This window comes from Erythrolamprus reginae, chromosome 1 (assembly GCF_031021105.1).
Source record: "Erythrolamprus reginae isolate rEryReg1 chromosome 1, rEryReg1.hap1, whole genome shotgun sequence".
Taxonomy (NCBI): Eukaryota; Metazoa; Chordata; class Lepidosauria; order Squamata; family Dipsadidae; genus Erythrolamprus; species Erythrolamprus reginae.
In genome coordinates, this window is record NC_091950.1 from 405,151,990 (window position 1) to 405,169,153 (window position 17,164).

Sequence of the window (17,164 nt, forward strand, 5' to 3'; positions counted from 1 at the left end):
TTTCTTAAGCAGAACGAAGACTTTTAAGAACCTGAGCGATGGTGCTTCTGAGGCTTTTTCTAAGATCAACATAATTTAAGCCTCTCTTAGCATTTGTGGCATTTTTCTTTTTTGCCGTTACATTTTATTTTTATAAAAGACAATTGCAACAGTCCAACATTGTTTTTCCTAATGAGGTTGTAAAAGAGGGACAAGCATCTTTTAACAAATGGGGGTTTTTTCCCCATTTTCTACTTTTAGAATTTTTCTGAGGAATAATATTAAAATATTTTTAATTTGCATATTTTAAAATGTATTGGCAGCCCATCTTAACCGTAGAGATAAAACACTACAAAACCTGTAGATATAAATAAAATACTATAAACATCCAAATGGTAAAATATTTGCTTTTTGACAGAAAGCAACTTGAAAAAAAACCCTACAGAAACCTGCAAAACCTTTTCAGCTTGTGCAGAATATAAAGATTTATACTGTATGCAGTTTACTTTTTCTAGAATAATAACTTTACAACAAGTGGTTAAAATCCCATTTCAATTAAGCTAAGAAAATTTTCAGCCACTCGTAGCTATAACTCAGAGACTCAGGCCATTATATACTTTAGCATTGAATGGGTAGCATTCTACTCCTAACACATCTAGTTATTCTCATATACAAAGCTAATTAAGTGATGGATAGTTCTATATTTGGTTGGTTTAGCACAGCCTCAGTCTAGTGCCTATCACATAGTTTGGGATTCTTCTGAAATTTACAAGTTTCCTCTCCCTCCAATAATGAAATTAAAATTAATTGTATATCACACAACTCTTACTGAGCGAAATGGGGATGAAAAGGTGGGCTATAAATCTAAATAATTGTAAATATCAACTTCAGAGGATTGGAATATATTAAGACAACATGGTTTCAATTTGGGATGGGCATTATAAGGTCTTCTATCATAGGTGTTGAAACGTGGCATGGCCAACAGTAAAGGATGAAGGGAGCTATATAAATAAAAGGGAGGAAGCATATTATATTTGGGGTAAATGTACACTTTTAAATGAGTAAGCTCCCTTTATATTTCATGTGTTCACATACCATTCAATTCAATTCAATTCATTAGATTTGTAGACTCGAGGAGGCTCACAACAATAATAACACAATATATAACAAATCTAATAATTAAAAGTCATTAAAAACCCCTTATTAAAAAGAAAACATACACACAAACATACCATGCATAAACTGTATAGGCCCGGGGGAGAGGTGGGTTTTAAGAAGTTTACGAAAGACAAGGACAGTGGGGGCAATTCTAATCCCTGGGGGGAGCTGGTTCCAGAGGGTTGGGGCAGCCACAGAGAAGGCTCTTCCCCTGGGTCCTGCCAGACGACATTGTTTAATCGACGGGACCCGGAGAAGGCCAACTCTGTGGGACCTAACCGGTCACTGGGATTCGTGCGGCAGAAGGCGGTCTTGGAGATATTCTGGCCCGATGCCATGAAGGGCTTTATAGGTCATGACCAACACTTTGAATTGTGACCATACCAATCATAGAATAGTTTTTAATTTTATTATTTGATTTGACAAGTATTTATGCAATTTAACTCCCAACTGACTTTGGATAGCTTACAATTATTTGGCTTTACTCATACAAACTCAACTGTTATATGTCAAACAGTTTATGGCCTTATGTGATGTGAGATCTCAGCCAGTTATGATTCATTCAACAAGCATAGTTAAGGAAATAATTGTTTGGTGCAGGTGTAAACAATCCTCAGCTTTTTTTTTTTTTTTAAAGTAATTTTTCTGTATCATTTTGCAAAAGTCACCATTTTCAGAAGTGCACTTTTGTGTTGCTGGAACAAACTGAGTGCTTTAAGCTGTTGGGAAAAATAGGAGGAGGGAATGCTATTTATGCCACCATGAGTTCTTTAGTGAAACACCGTATAAATCACTGATTCCACCAACCACTTTTCTTACAGCCTTTGAAGGTCAAAAATAACAATAGTAATAAGTATGCTCTGAATTGAATGCAATATGTCAATTAAGACACTGGCCTGATTTATATATTGTATTATATTATGGACCACATGGTTTATTTAATATTGCACAATAAATAAGTTAAAATTCTTCATAGAGGGTTCACTTAACATACCAAGTTATTTTGATGCAGCGTTTTGGTGGCCAAGCTCCAGGATCAACACTGTCTAGCCTGATATTTTCTCTATTCTTTATTTATTTATTTATTAGATTTGTATGCCGCCCCTCTCCGTAGACTCAGGGTGGCTAACAACAATAATAAAAACAGCATATAACAAATCTAATATTTAAAATAACTAAAAACCCTTATTAAAAACCAAACATACACACAAACATACCATGCATAAATTGTATAGGCCTAGGGGGAAGGAATATCTCAATTCCCCCATGCCTGATGACAGAGGTGGGTTTTAAGGAGCTTACGAAAGGCGAGGAGGGTGGGGGCAATTCTGATCTCTGGGGGAGCTGGTTCCAGAGGGCCGGGACCGCCACAGAGAAGGCTCTTCCCCTGGGTCCTGCCAAACGACATTGTTTAGTTGACAGGACCCGGAGAAGGCCCACTCTGTGGGACCTAACTGGTCGCTGGGATTCGTGTCGCAGAAGGCAGTTCCGGAGATATCCCAGCATCCATGCAAGTTGTATTAATTTTGTTTAATTAAGATGCCATAAAAAGTTTGTGACAAATTGCATTGAGGCCAGAATATGTTTGTATATTTATAGTTAAAGAATGGCATATTGTAATTTACTATGAAGTCTGTATTAAAAGCCTGTTAAGGAAAAACACAACCATTTGACAGCCTCTGTAAGGTATAGTTGTTACAAATTCTGTAACATTTGGACACCCATGTATCTGGAGTATCTGTAGATTCTATCTTGTAAACATTAACTGACTTTGTCTACACAGGAACTGTTGAAAACTCTGTGATAAACTGAAAGCAACTTAACCTTATTTAACTAAATAAATGCCATTTTTTTACTTGATGGGATTATTATGTTGGGACACATCCTCTCAGCTGAAACAGTTAAAGCTGATCCAAAAATGATGAAATCTATTTTATAAGCCCAAAATAATAGAATCTCATTTGCTACATGTTTGCTACATGTTTAAGGCACATATTACAGCATGAAATTTATTAATTAAATTAATTATGCAGTTATTTTGGAAGCATAATGCCTGTGGAGTACAACATGAGTCCCTTGGCTCTTGTCTGAAGCAGATAACTACATTTCAGATGCAGAAGCATGAATTAGCTAAAAAAAAGCACCTTATCTTAATAAGATTATTATCTGAAGGCACCAACTTTTGTGGTGACTGATGCCAATTTTGTGGGATTTGGTATCGTCTTATACAGACTCAGAAAGGTGAATCACATAAGTTTGGTGTACATGCTTAGTTGTTTTATTTCTAGAGTAAAGGTACTCCCGAATTGAATGTATAACTTTGGGGGTTTTGTGAGCTACAGAATTATTATTATTATTATTATTATTTATTGGATTTGTATGCCGCCCCTCTCCGTAGACTTGGGGCGGCTAACAACAGTGACAAAAAACAGAATGTAAAAATCCAATACTACAACAGCTAAAAAACCCTTGTTATAAAACCAATCATACATACAAACATACCATGCATAAATTGTAGAAGCCTAGGGGGAAAGATTATGTTAATTCTCCCATGCATGATGGCAGAGGTGGGTTTTGAGGAGCTTACGAAACGTAAGGAGGGTGGGGGCTATTCTAATCTCTGGGGGGAGTTGGTTCCAGAGGGTCGGGGCCGCCACAGAGAAGGCTCTTCCCCTGGGCCCTGCCAACAGACATTGTTTAGTTGATGGGACCCGGAGAAGGCCCACTCTGTGGGACCTAACTGGTCGCTGGGATTCGTGCAGCAGAAGGCGGTCCCTGAGATGAAGGGCTTTATAGGTCATAACCAACACTTTGAATTGTGACCGGAAACTGATTGGCAACCAATGCAGACTGCGGAGTGTTGGTGTGATATGGGCATATTTAGGGAAGCCCATGATTGCTCTCGCAGCTGCATTCTGCACGATCTGAAGTTTCTGAACACTTTTCAAAGGTAGCCCCATGTAGAGAGCGTTACAGTAGTCGAGCCTCGAGGCGATGAGGGCATGAGTGACTGTGAGCAGTGACTCCCGGTCCAAATAGGACCGCAACTGGCGCACCAGGCGAACCTGGGCAAATGCCCCCCTCGCCATAGCTGAAAGTTGTTTCTCTAATGTGAGCTGTGGATCGAGGAGGACGCCCAAGTTGTGGACCCTTTCTGGGGGGGGGTCAATAACTCCCCCCCCAGGGTAATGGACGGATGGAATTGTCCTTGGGAGGCAAAACACACAGCCACTCCGTCTTATCAGGGTTGAGTTGATATTTTAATATCAGTAAGGATATTAAATTGTGTCATTCAAATATCACAAACTATTCATGCACATGCTTCAACTTCATGAACCACACTTTTGCATCTTCCATTCAGGGTGCTTGGAACTGTCGCCAAGTAGGAACATAGAATCATAGACTTCGGATGTCTTCTAATCCAACCTTCAAAATTACATCCCAAATTCTTGCAAATGGTCCAGTGGGGTACCATGATCGATGCAATCAAACACCAAGCTGACAAAAAAACCCAGGGAGGCAGAAGTGGAATCTATTTACCTTCCCTATCAGTTTGCATCGCAATGGAAGTGCACGTCCCCATGTGCAATTTTGCTTCGGCTCATGCTCAGTAGCTTAAAATCAGCCCGAAACTCATTACTCGTTATATTGCATTGTACCCATGTATGAAATCAGAAGGGTTCCTTCGTTTTTCATGCCCTGAGTAGTAAACAGTATGATTTGCTGAGTGAAAGTGTCTAATTTTGGTCTATTTGATACTGAAAAAAATCAAAAGTGTAGTTGACTGTAATTGTTATAAACAAAAGATTAGCTCATCCACAAAAGCATATTGTATATATTCTTGTAAATAAAACTATTTAAAAAATTAAAAAATAAATAAAAGGTATGTCTAATGCAATGTTTTTCAACCAGAGTTCCGTGGAACCCAAGGGGTCCGTGACTTAATAAGGCAAGGCAAGGCAAGGCAGGTCCCCACTTAAATCCTGCCTGCTTCTGCAGGGGGGCAGCCTCTTCCTCCATTTCATGTCCTGCAGATCAATCATGCTCCGTAGCAGCCGCCGCCAAGCAGAAGTGACAGAAGGACAATAGGAAAGTGAACACAAGAACAAGGGGACACAATCTGAAGTTAGTTGGGGGAAAGATCAAAAGCAACATGAGAAAATATTATTTTACTGAAAGAGTAGTAGATCCTTGGAACAAACTTCCAGCAGATGTGGTAGATAAATCCACAGTAACTGAATTTAAACATGCCTGGGATAAACATATATCCATCCTAAGATAAAATACAGAAAATAGTATAAAGGCAGACTAGATGGACCATGAGGTCTTTTTCTGCCGTCAGACTTCTATGTTTCTATGTTTCTAAGCGGCGGTGTTGGCACCGACAGCAGCAGCAGCACCCCTCTAGCCACTCGCTGCAGCAGAGGGGCCAAAGCGCGGGCTGCAGTGGCAAGAGGAGGAGGAAGAAAAGAGGGAGGATGCACCTGGTGTATTGGAGACAGGTGCTCCTCCTCACCGCCTCAGTCCCTCTTTTTTAAAAAAAGTTTTTGGATTTTTTAATTTCCCCTCACCTCCCCTTCTTCCTTCAGCAGCGACTGTCCTCCTCCTCTTCTTCCTCCTCCTCCCACCCAAATTCCGAGCTTTTATTTCTTTCCTAATGGGTTTGCACGCATTATTTACTTTTACATTGATTCCTATGGGAAAAATTGCTTCTACTTAAGAACTTTTCTACTTAAGAACCTGGTCACAGAATGAATTAACTTCTTAAGCAGAGGTACCACTTTACCACTGTACTTTAAAACAAGACCTAAGTGCTAAAGCCCACTGCAACAATATCGGCAAAAAAGCTTCTAGAGTTGTTAACCTGATCCTACACAGCTTCTGCTCAGGCAAACTCACACTACTCACAAGAGCCTACAAAACTTTTGCCAGACCCATCCTAGACTACTGCTCATCTGTCTGGAACCCATACCACATCTCAGACATCAACACCCTTGAAAATGTCCAAAGATATTTCATCAGAAGAGCCCTTCACTCCTCCACTCGAAACAGAATATCCTACGAAAATAGACTAACAACCCTGGGCCTAGAAAGCCTAGAACTACGGCGCCTAAAACACGATTTGAGTATTGCCCACAAGATCATATGCTGCAACGTCCTACCGGCCAATGACTACTTCAGCTTCAACCGCAACAACACAAGAGCACGCAACAGATTCAAACTTAATACGAACTGCTCCAAACTTGACTGTAAAAAATATGATTTCAACAATCGAGTTATTGAAGCGTGGAACTCATTACCGGACTCAGTAGTGTCAACCCCTAACCCCCAACATTTCTCCCTTAGACTCTCCACGATTGACCTCTCCAGGTTCCTAAGAGGCCAGTAAGGGGCGTACATAAGTGCACTGGTGTGCCTTTGGTCCCCTGTCCAATTGTCTTTCCTTTCTCTCACTTATCATATATATTCTCTTTCTTTCATATAACCTCTCCTCTAAGTTCACTTTACCCTTATATATATTACTACATGTCTATTTTTCTCCCTATGTATTTGTGTATTGGACAAATGAAAAAAATAAAAATAAAAATAAATAAAAAGAGCTAGGAATGTATGCAGCCTTGCTTGGAACAGAAGGATACTTATAATGTGAGCAGTAAAATCTCCACAGAAATGGTATGTCTTTGCCTTCTGGAATTCTTTTGCTTTCCACTTTGTCTCCATAGGATTTCCTGTTGCTCTTCCCTCCAAATACAACATCGGAGTGTTTCTAGAGAAAGGTTAGGAATAAAACCTAGCAAAAACAGCTTGATGACAACAGAATGAAGCTTTCTCTTAACTTGGGGACAAATTCAACTTCAATCTGCTTTCTTTTGTTTTGCAGAAATATGCAAATCAAGTTGCAAGGATACTTTCCTTCATGTTTTAATTATGGAAGAAGTGGTCAGGAGTGATGGAACAAAATTCCATCATATTTTACTCAAGAAGAACACAAATGATAGTCAGCTGGTTGGCAAGGAATCTGTTCTCTCCTTCAATTCCCCACCCGAACTTTCCTTAGCAAAAGTCAAGCAAATCTGGTTCTTGATCAATTGTCTAAACCAAGGGGGGGGGCAAAGTTGGCTCTTCTATGACATGTGGACTTCAACTTCCAGAACTCCTGAGCTAGCATGATTGGCTCAGGAATTCTGGAAGTTGATGTCCACAAGTCATAGAAGACCCAACTTTGCCTATCCCTGGTCTGAACCAGGACTGTCAAACTCAAGGCCCATGGGCCAGATCTGGCCTGCAGGGTGTTTAGATATGGGAAATGCCCTGGAAACAATGAAGGACCAACCCACGGTGCCTCTGCCAGCAAAAATGACATGCAAAATATTACACAGGGCAAAACCCGAACTCAGAACAATCTACATACATATACCCGTGAAAATCTACAAAAACACACACACATATATATATATATATATATATATATATATATACACGCACGCACGCACGCACGCACGCACGCACGCACACACACACACACACACACACACAAAGAAGGATAATTATGGAAGCCATAGAGATAGAGAAGCACCCCCTCAGCATGAACAAAAGAGATGACACGTCCCGCCTACCAGAGATTTGGAAACCAGCCTTAAACAAAAAAAACATATCATAATCATCACCATGTCAATCCTTCAACTAAATGTGATTCCACCAACCAATCAAATCATTAAAACATAGTCACCCAATCTATTTGCTACATTCAAACCAAATCTCCACCCCCAACACTATATATAAGGAACAAATGGCAGTTGCAAACATTCTTCCCGTGTAGGATTTGGAAATTCCTGGCGATGTTTTTGTCTAAATAGAGCTACTGTGTCTAGCAGAAACAGCAAGAAATATATATTTTAATCAGTGAATTTATAAAGTTACCATTTCCAATTCACATGCCAACATAGAATAATCTAGGTTGCATGGGAATGTAGCCAGAAGGGTAAAACATTCCATTTTTTTTGAAAAAATACTCAAGGCAAGAACCTACCATGTTTCTCCAAAAACACAATCCACCCCAATAATAAACCCAACCTTAACTTTTTTGGGGATGGACCCAATATTATCCATACTCTGAAAATAAGCCTGGTGGATGGGTGTGGCCAGCACAAGTGGTGCCATGGATGGAGGGGGGACTGTCCAGCTGCAGCTCACTGGCCCCTTGGGGCAGTGCAAATACCACTTTTGCCTTTCTCTTTCGGGGTGCAGGACTTCTGCTTGTTGGGGTGCTTCTCTGAAGCCAGCAAGTCTGCGACCAGCTGCTTTGCTTTCCCCATCTTTTTGGGAGGTGAATGGGTTTTGGTGAGCGGGAGGGAAATGGGGAGGGGCTTTTCCTGCCTGTCACCCATTCTATAATACCCTAATCAGATCACGCCTAGAGTACTGCATTCAATTTTGGGCTCCACGCTACAAAAAAAGACTTTGAAACTCTGAAAGAAGTACAGAAAAGAGCAACCAGAATGGTAGAGGGACTGGGAACCAAAACATACCAGAAAAAGTCACAGGAACTGGGCATGGATAGTCTAGTAAAAAGGAGGTCCAGGGAGGACATGATAGCAGTCTTCATAGAAACATTTATTTATTTATTTATTGGATTTGTATGCCGCCCCTCTCTGCAGACTCGGGGCGGCTAACAACATAGAAGATTGATGGCAGAAAAAGACCTCATGGCCCATCTAGTCTGCCCTTATACTACTTCCTGTATTTTGTCTTAGGATGGATTGTATGTTGATCCCAGGCATGTTTAAATTCAGTTACTGTGGATTTATCTACCACGTCTGTTGGAAGTTTGTTCCAAGGATCTACTACTCTTTCAGCAAAATAATATTTTCTCATGTTGCTTCTGATGTTTCCCCCAACTAACCTCAGATTGTGCCCCCTTGTTCTTGTGTTCACTTTCCTATTAAAAACACTTCCCTCCTGAACCTTATTTAACCCTTTAACATATTTAAATGTTTTGATCATGTCCCCCCTTTTCCTTCTGTCTCCAGACTATACAGATTGAGTTCATGAAGTCTTTCCTGATACGTTTTATGCTTAAGACCTTCCACCATTCTTGTAGCCCGTCTTTGGACCTGTTCAATTTTGTCAATATCTTTTTGTAGGTGAGGTCTCCAGAACTGAACACAGTATTCCAAATGTGGTCTCACCAGTGCTCTATATAGCGGGATCATAATCTCTCTCTTCCTGCTTGTTATACCTCTAGCTATGCAGCCAAGCATTCTACTTGCTTTTCCTATCGCCTGACCGCACTGTTTCCTCATTTTAAGACTGTCAGAAATCACACATTTGGAAACATTAAACCGCAGTTTCCATTGCTTTGACCATTTATCTAGTAAAGCAAAATCATTTGCCATATTACAGACGCCTGCAGGAATATCAACCCTATTGCAAACTTTAGAGTCATCAAATACTTGAGGGGCTGCCACAGTGAGGAGGGGGTCAGTTTTCCAAAGCACCAGAGGGCAAGACAAGGAGCAATGGATGGAAGCTGACTAAGGAGAGATTCAACCTACAAGTAAGGAAGAACTTTCTAACGGTGAGAGCAATCAACTGGTGGAATGGACTGCCTGTGGAGGTTGTGAACGCCTCAACACTGGACACCTTCAAGAAGAGACTGGACTGCCATATGTCTGGGATGGTATAGGGCAGTGATAGCGAACCTATGGCGCAGGTGCCACAGGTGGCACGTGGAGCCATATCTGCTGGCACACGAGCCATTGCCCTAGCTCAGCTCCAGCATGCACGTGCGCATCGGCCAGCTGATTTTTGGCTTACACGGAGGCTCTGAGAGGGCATTTTTGGCTTCCGGAGGGCTCCGGGGGGGGATGGGGGAAGCCTATGGATCCTGGAGAGTGTGAGAAGTTGGGAAACAGGCTGTTTTTGGCCTCCAGGGGGCAGGGGGGCAATTTTTGTCCCCCGCAGGCATTGAATTGTGGGTGTGGGCACTCGTGCAGGCGCGATAGTGTGCGCGCATGCGCTTTCAGCAAGCAAGGGGAAAAAGGTTTGCGATCACTGGTATAGGGTCTCCTGCAGAAGCAGGAGGTTGGACTAGAAGACCCACAGAGTCTCTTCCAACACAAACTATAAATAAATAAGTTCTTCAATCTCAGCACAGACTGAGAGAAGGATGGCAGGGAGAAAAATCCCCTCCCCATTTTCCAAAAATCCTCCATTCCAAATACTGAAGGCTGGGAATGGAGGCAAGGGTGCATGGCGCATCCAGCTCACCAAGTCTACCCCGCTGCACCACAAAAAAAGTAAGACTGCCTTAGAAATAAGCCCAAATGCTTATTTTCAAATCTAAAAGAAAATAAGACTTGGTCTTATTTTCTGAGAAACATGGTACTACCCCTCTTTCAATCTACTGTATTGTTGCTTTGCTTCTTTCAATTATGGTTTCCTGACATTTGTGAGGATAACTACTACTACTTTTTTTTCCCCTCGGGAGAATATCTTCTCCTCTCACCCACCCTTTTTATTTTTATTTGAAGTAATAACCAAACAAGCAGTAAGACGGCAACTGCTTGTTTTAAAAAAAGTTTGAGTTTGGAGGCTGTTTTATTGGCACACATTGCTAGCTTACTTCAGATGAATCCACCCAGACATATTCAATTAAATATAAAGGTAAAATTACTATTAAAAAACTGTTCCACTAAGATAATTTCTGTACGAATGTTCCCTCTATCAGAAAAATACATGTATAGAATTTCAAAATTACCCCCTACAAAAATGCATGGTTTATTCCCTGTGTACTTAATAGAAAAGGTGGGGATTAAACAAGTGTATATGTAATAAAATAATTATGATATAGAATCATTTGGTACTTTTTATATTACTCAGCCTACTGCTTCTATACCCAGGTGAATTCTGCTTTAATTCCCATCTGAATTCCAACCGGGCTATTTGCTTCCAGTTCTTGCTCTGAAGTAGGAAGTGATGAGAGCTGCTGCAGAAGCTAACAGATGAATATACTGTACATAAACTCTAATAAGCAGGCCAGACAAGATCAGTATAGGAAGAGTTGTGCTTCTAATAAAGGGAGTTCATATACTTTTTTTTGATAATTTGCAAATACGGACAGAGCTTTGTCTGGCCTGCTTATTAGAGTTTATGTACATTCATCCCTCCCCCTATCTTTTATCAGGATATTTACTCATTAATAACTTAAAAGACTACAATTGACTTCTTCTACTTGCTAGACCAGTGATGGCAAACCTTTTTTGGTTCACATGCCAAAAGGGTGTGTATGTGTGCTAGCATGCATCCTTGTGCCCACACTTTCCCCACGCATGTGCACCCTCCGGCGCTGCCCCTGCACATGTGCACAACCCCACTCCCTATCCCCGCGCATGCGCACAGGCCTCATTGAAGCCTGGGACAGTGAAAAAAGGGCCAAAGTTTGGAAAAACACACTTCCAATTTGCCTGTTGTGCTGCTTTGCACTCTGAAAGGCTCAGGGAAGTTTCCTGCAAGCTCCGGAGTGTAAAAAACAGCACAATGGGCAGACCAGAAGTGTTTTTTTCAAACTTCCATTTTTTCTGTTGGGGTGTTTTTTCCACTCTGGGGCTTCAGGAAGCTTCCCTGAATCCTCTGGAGTACAATAAACAGCACAATGGGCGAACTGGAAGTGTGTTTTTCGGACTTCTGGTTTGCCCGTTCTTGAAGCATCCGGAGGGCGAAAAGGCCTTCCCCAAGGCTGAAAATCAGCTGGCCAGCCCAAGAGCTTACATAGGGCAACATCTCACATGCCATCTGATATGGCTTGGCATACCATCTGTGGCACGTGTGCCATAGTTTCGCCAACACAGTCCTGTACTGTATACTGTATTTAGCAACCCTCAACCAACGTGCCTGATAAGGAGGAATGCTAGGAATAGCCTACATCTGGATAGTTTTCCCATGGTGGCTGATTTAATGGATTTCCCTCCCCCTAAATGGATATTAATTTATTTTATCGCCTGCATCAAAATCAAATGAATATATTATATGGGTATATTCTCTCATACGAGAATCTTTAATCTTCCTGTCACTTGCTAGTTTGCTTTGGAAAGTCATCTAGAACTCTTGGTCAAATTTTAAGGAAATGAAAAATCTGCATGAAAATGTGAACTTTTCCATTTCTGATTCATTGGTGGGGAATATTATCAAAGAGCATTCAGTTTATCCTCTAATACGATGCTTTATCATCTAATGCAAGGCTATATTATAAAGTATACATATGGTTCATAGAACTCTCATTAGCATCTTTGACCCAGTCAACAGTCCAACTATAGTGCATGGAATAGGATTTGTCAATGCTTATTGACAAGGATTTGCAATCTAAATCTGTTAAGGCTCTCTGAAAATACGTTCTCATTTTTAAAAGTGCAGACAGCCAACTTGACACAGAACTATTGGAAAAATTTATATTTTGGAAGAACTCACTACAGAAGGTGACAGAATTCCAAAATCAAGTTACATGAAAATATACATTGCAATTTCTCTTTATACATTAAGTGAGGAAAACCTGTATGGGATCAGAATGCAAAAAAGAGGAAAAAGAAGAGATAAGATAGGGGAGAGTATATGATAGCAAAACCAGAACTCACTTGAAGCCTATAGCTCTGCATGCTTTTATTTATCCAACTTCAAATCAGGCAAGAAATAAAGAAGTGGTTCAGCCTATATATTGGGCTAACTTACATAGCTGACCACTTTCAAAGCAAATGCTCTCAGCCCTTTTGGGAACAACTAGTAGGCTCAAGCGTAATTCATGGCTGTAAATCTTATTGCTGCATCCAAGCCAAAAGATGAGCACAGCTAAGTTAAAAACATAAGGGAATAAATGCATCACCTGATGACAATGCTCAAGTCATCATCAGAATCAAATGACAGATCTCAATGTTTTATTAATGTACTGTACTCCCAAAAAATGTTGAGGGGAAGGAAGTTACAAAGGTATTAAATTTTTATTAAAGTGAGGTTTTTAATGAAGCTTTAATGGTGGAAAAGATAGGTTAAAATGGAATCTTTTAAATCCTAATTTGTTTTAGTCCAACATGCTTCATGAGAAAATTTGAGAAAAGGCTCATAAGAAAAGAACCCCATGAACTGGAGTGGAGAAAAAAAGAACTTGCTAAAAATCTTTAGAATTTACACGATTCTTATTCTAACTACAAGACAGCATTATTTGGTACAACGTGTATTTGTGGATGTACATGAACAGTATATATATTATCCGGATCATGTTGTGCTATGTACACATCTTTACAATTCTCCCTGAAGGTTAAAGCAGTTCCATTAGTTTTCAAAATGCACAAATCTTTGTTGGCACTTGTTAGACTCCTTGTCAGCATTAATAACTGCCATGTTTTATTGCAGCCCAGTTCCTGCCAGTGTCTGCCAACTTGGTATAAACAGAAGTCCAGCAATAGGTGGGTAGAGTGCAGGAAAAACAGTGCCATATTCCTCAATTGGAAACCTACAGACAAAAGAAGAGAGAACCATCAGCCATAGTACCTAGATTTCATATGAATCTTCATGTATCTTTAGTACTTCCAACATATATTAATATGAGAATCTCCAGACTATTTTTATTAGACAGCTAACTTCCATGATCAGCAACTGAAGTTCAGAGTTCTAATTCATTTACCTTTAGGCTGCTCTAACTCACTAAGCACCCTTTGCAGTTAAATATTTAGGGCATGTGCAATTTTAACTACTAATTTGTAAAATTATAGTGTTGCACTGCCATAAATGCCCATTGGCTAGCTCCAATTAAAACACCCAATCAAAAGCACTTTTACTGACTTGATGATTCATGCAATACAGCTGAAATATTGCACTAGTGAAAGGTATCAATACCCACAGTAGTGGGTTCCACTTACCTTTGATACTGGTTTGGGAACGGGAGCACGCAGGCAACGCTTGTGCACATGCGCAGAAGCTTCTGTGCATGCACATAGTGTTTTTGATTATGTCCTGGTGGGTGGGTGGAGCCTCCCATCACCGGTACCGGTTCATCAAACCGGTGAGAATTCGCAGTAACCCACCACTTCATGCCCAAATTGCACAAGAAAAGGTGTCAAATATAAGACTATCTTGAGTAGCTAAGTGAAAGGCCATATGTTTAAACCAGTGATGGTGAATGACAAAGATGATACTCCCCCATAGTCTGGGACTCTGGGTGATAAATCAACATTCACCAACATCCAATCATTCTTGAAAGCGCATCTTCTTGTTATGCAATTTTTGGGAGCTGTGGAGGCCATTTTGGAATGGGATGAACTCTCTGGACCCACCAGCATTCCTATGAGAACAGGGTGTGCTTTTGAAGAGGGTGGGCTTTCTGTGGTTTGTCGAGGCTGCAGAGGCTACAGAAGAGCATTCTCTGAAGCCACAAGAACAAAGGCCTTGTGTGACCTGCAGCAGCTTCAGGTAGGCCATAAGAGCCAGTCAGTAGAAAGAGAACACCACCTCAAGATAAGTGATGTGTGGCAGATCCTGGGGAATACTGGGCTGTGAGGTAACAATGCCATTTCCGAAGACTTGCACATCTTGGGGAACAGTGCATGGCAAACTTTCTTCTTTAGGGTGGCATAGATCAGGTGGAGATAAGAGAATTGTTTCTCTTTTGTTTGGGAGGTTTGAGTGTGTGTGTGACATGACAGCAGAGTCAAATTAGGGGTTTTCTGAATATTTGGTATGCTGAGCCCAACTTTTTCCATGGTTTAAACTGTTCCCGTGCATACCAGATATTAAGAGTCCCATAATCTGTACTGTATGGAAAATCTTAAACCAATTCAATTATTGAGGTAATCTTGAAGAATTACCTTAAGTAAGGTAAAGCAGGAAAGTTTATCCATCAGGTTTAGATGCTCATATGCAACAAAACAAAACAAAACCCCACCCCAAAACCAACCTCCACACTAAACCCCCAAGTGAAGACCTTGTTCCCATACTGTCAGTAGCTTGAGGTAGTCCAGACAAGGAGCACAAACCATGAGTACTAACATTACCTTTATTGTAAGGTTACAGTAACAGAATCTTGCAGGTCTGAATTCCTCCCCTCTTTTTACTTTCCAGAAAACTGGGGAGTCTCCCTTCTGAGATGTTTCCCATGCTCTCCTTCTGTGGGCTAAGACACTTTTTGTAGTATCTAGGCTGTACCTCTTCGTCCTATCTCCTACGGTCATTCCCAAATACCATTAATACACACACATACTGTATATATCTAAATCTAAATTTGCATGTTTAGTTTCAGAGTTAAGTGCTAATATCTTAATTTTTTTTTAAAAAAAATCAGTTACAAAATTAGTATTAGCACTTATAACTTCTGCCATGAAGACACTCATAAACAAATGCAATCTATTCTCTGAGAATTAGATAAAGCATAAGAGATTCTACAACACTGGAGAAATTAGACAAAAATGTTTCTATGGAAAAGTTAACACTAAATATTATAGTTTTGTATAAGTAATATTATAATCAGCTCTTATATGGAATAACAGTGGGATCTGATCCATTAGATTAGCTAGTTCCACATACACTTAAGTTCTGAAAAAACCAATGCTCTTATTCTATTCCAATATCACTACTTTTCTCTCAATATGAAACCAAAAGTTAATTATCCTCAGATATTTTAATATACATTTTTGTGTAGTTTGTATTTTCTCTAATTAAGAAATACTCAAAACCCATGGTCTGAAGGAGCTTTTATATATAACTGAGATTTAGACTAGGCTGTAACATGAAGTCCTATGTATCATCATGATTCTTTTTAAAATTCAATTTTAATTGGGGTTCCTAGACCAGGGGTAGGCAAGTTGGCTCTTCTATGACTTGTGGACTTCAACTCCCAGAGTTCCTGAGCCAATCATGCCAGCTCAGGAATTCTGCGAGTTGAAGTCCACATGTCATAGAAGAGCCAACTTTGCCTACTCCTGTCCTAGACCAAGCAACCTGAACTTACATATAACATAGTATCAACTACAGTGTTCCCTTGATTTTCGCGGGTTCGAACTTCACAAATGGCCTGTACCACGGTTTTTCAAAAAATATTAATTTTAAAAATACTATGCAGGTTTTTTTGAACACCACGGGTTTTCCCGATTTGCCCCTCCCCCGGGGGCAAGCACAGAAGCCAAGCCGCGGCTTTTCTTTTCTTGGAGAAGCCTGGAAGCTTCAGAAGGAGAGGCGACAGCAGTTGAGGGGGAAGAGAAAGAGAAGAACCCTGAACTGCCCTCCTCCCGTGACCAAGCCACAGCTTTTCTTTTCTTGGAGAAGCCTGGAAGCTTCAGAAGGAGAGGCGACAGCGGCGGGGGGGGGGGGGGAGAGAGAGAGGAACCCCTAGCTGCCCTCCTCCCACCCCCAAGCTGCAGCTTTTCAAACACATTCTGCAACTCCCACCGGAGGAGTTGTAGAACGTGAACAGGGGGACAGGGGACGTCCCGCAAGCCTCTTTCCAGCCGGGTGAAGGAGACCGGCTCTGGGGGCTGGTCTAGACGGAGCTGCCGAGCTCTTGAGAAGACCGGAGAAATGGAGACTCCTCCGTGGGCCACAGCGGCTCAGCTGGCAGGAAGAGGAACGCGGTGGGGGGGAGCCGTCGGGACAGCCGCCACCCATAGGCGAAGGGCAATAGCTGCTGTGCCTCTCGCTTCCCTGGACGGCTTCCGGTGGTCCTGGTCTGCGCGTGGCAAACGGGGTCTTGCTCCTGCCTCCTCCTCCTCGGCAGCCCCCACCCTTCTTCCTCTCCTCCTCCTCTTCCTCACCGCTCTTCTTCATGATCACTAGGTTGTTGAGCGCATAGCAGAGCATGGCCATATTCATGGGTCCGGCCGCCAGGGGACAGGCTTGGCTTCCTCCTCCGCCTCCTTCACCCAGGTCACCTTCTGCTGGACGGCCCATGTCCTCTTAGGAGGGGGCGGCATCGGCGTCAGAACACACACATCCCCTCCCCTTCTCTCCTGGTTTAAGGCACAGGTTAAAATGGAGCGCTGGACGATTG

General features: G+C 41.4%; 1 protein-coding gene across 1 annotated transcript in view; it reads right to left on the bottom strand.

The window, feature by feature from the left end:
• Positions 1–12,570: 12,570 nt before the first annotated feature.
• The window catches only part of UBE2G1 (ubiquitin conjugating enzyme E2 G1), a 71,285-nt gene continuing 66,691 nt past the window's right edge, over positions 12,571–17,164 (bottom strand). Inside the window, exon 6 of the mRNA XM_070735216.1 lies at positions 12,571–13,639. The gene's annotated coding sequence lies outside the window, so the exon portion shown is untranslated. The remainder of the gene's footprint in view (positions 13,640–17,164) is intronic.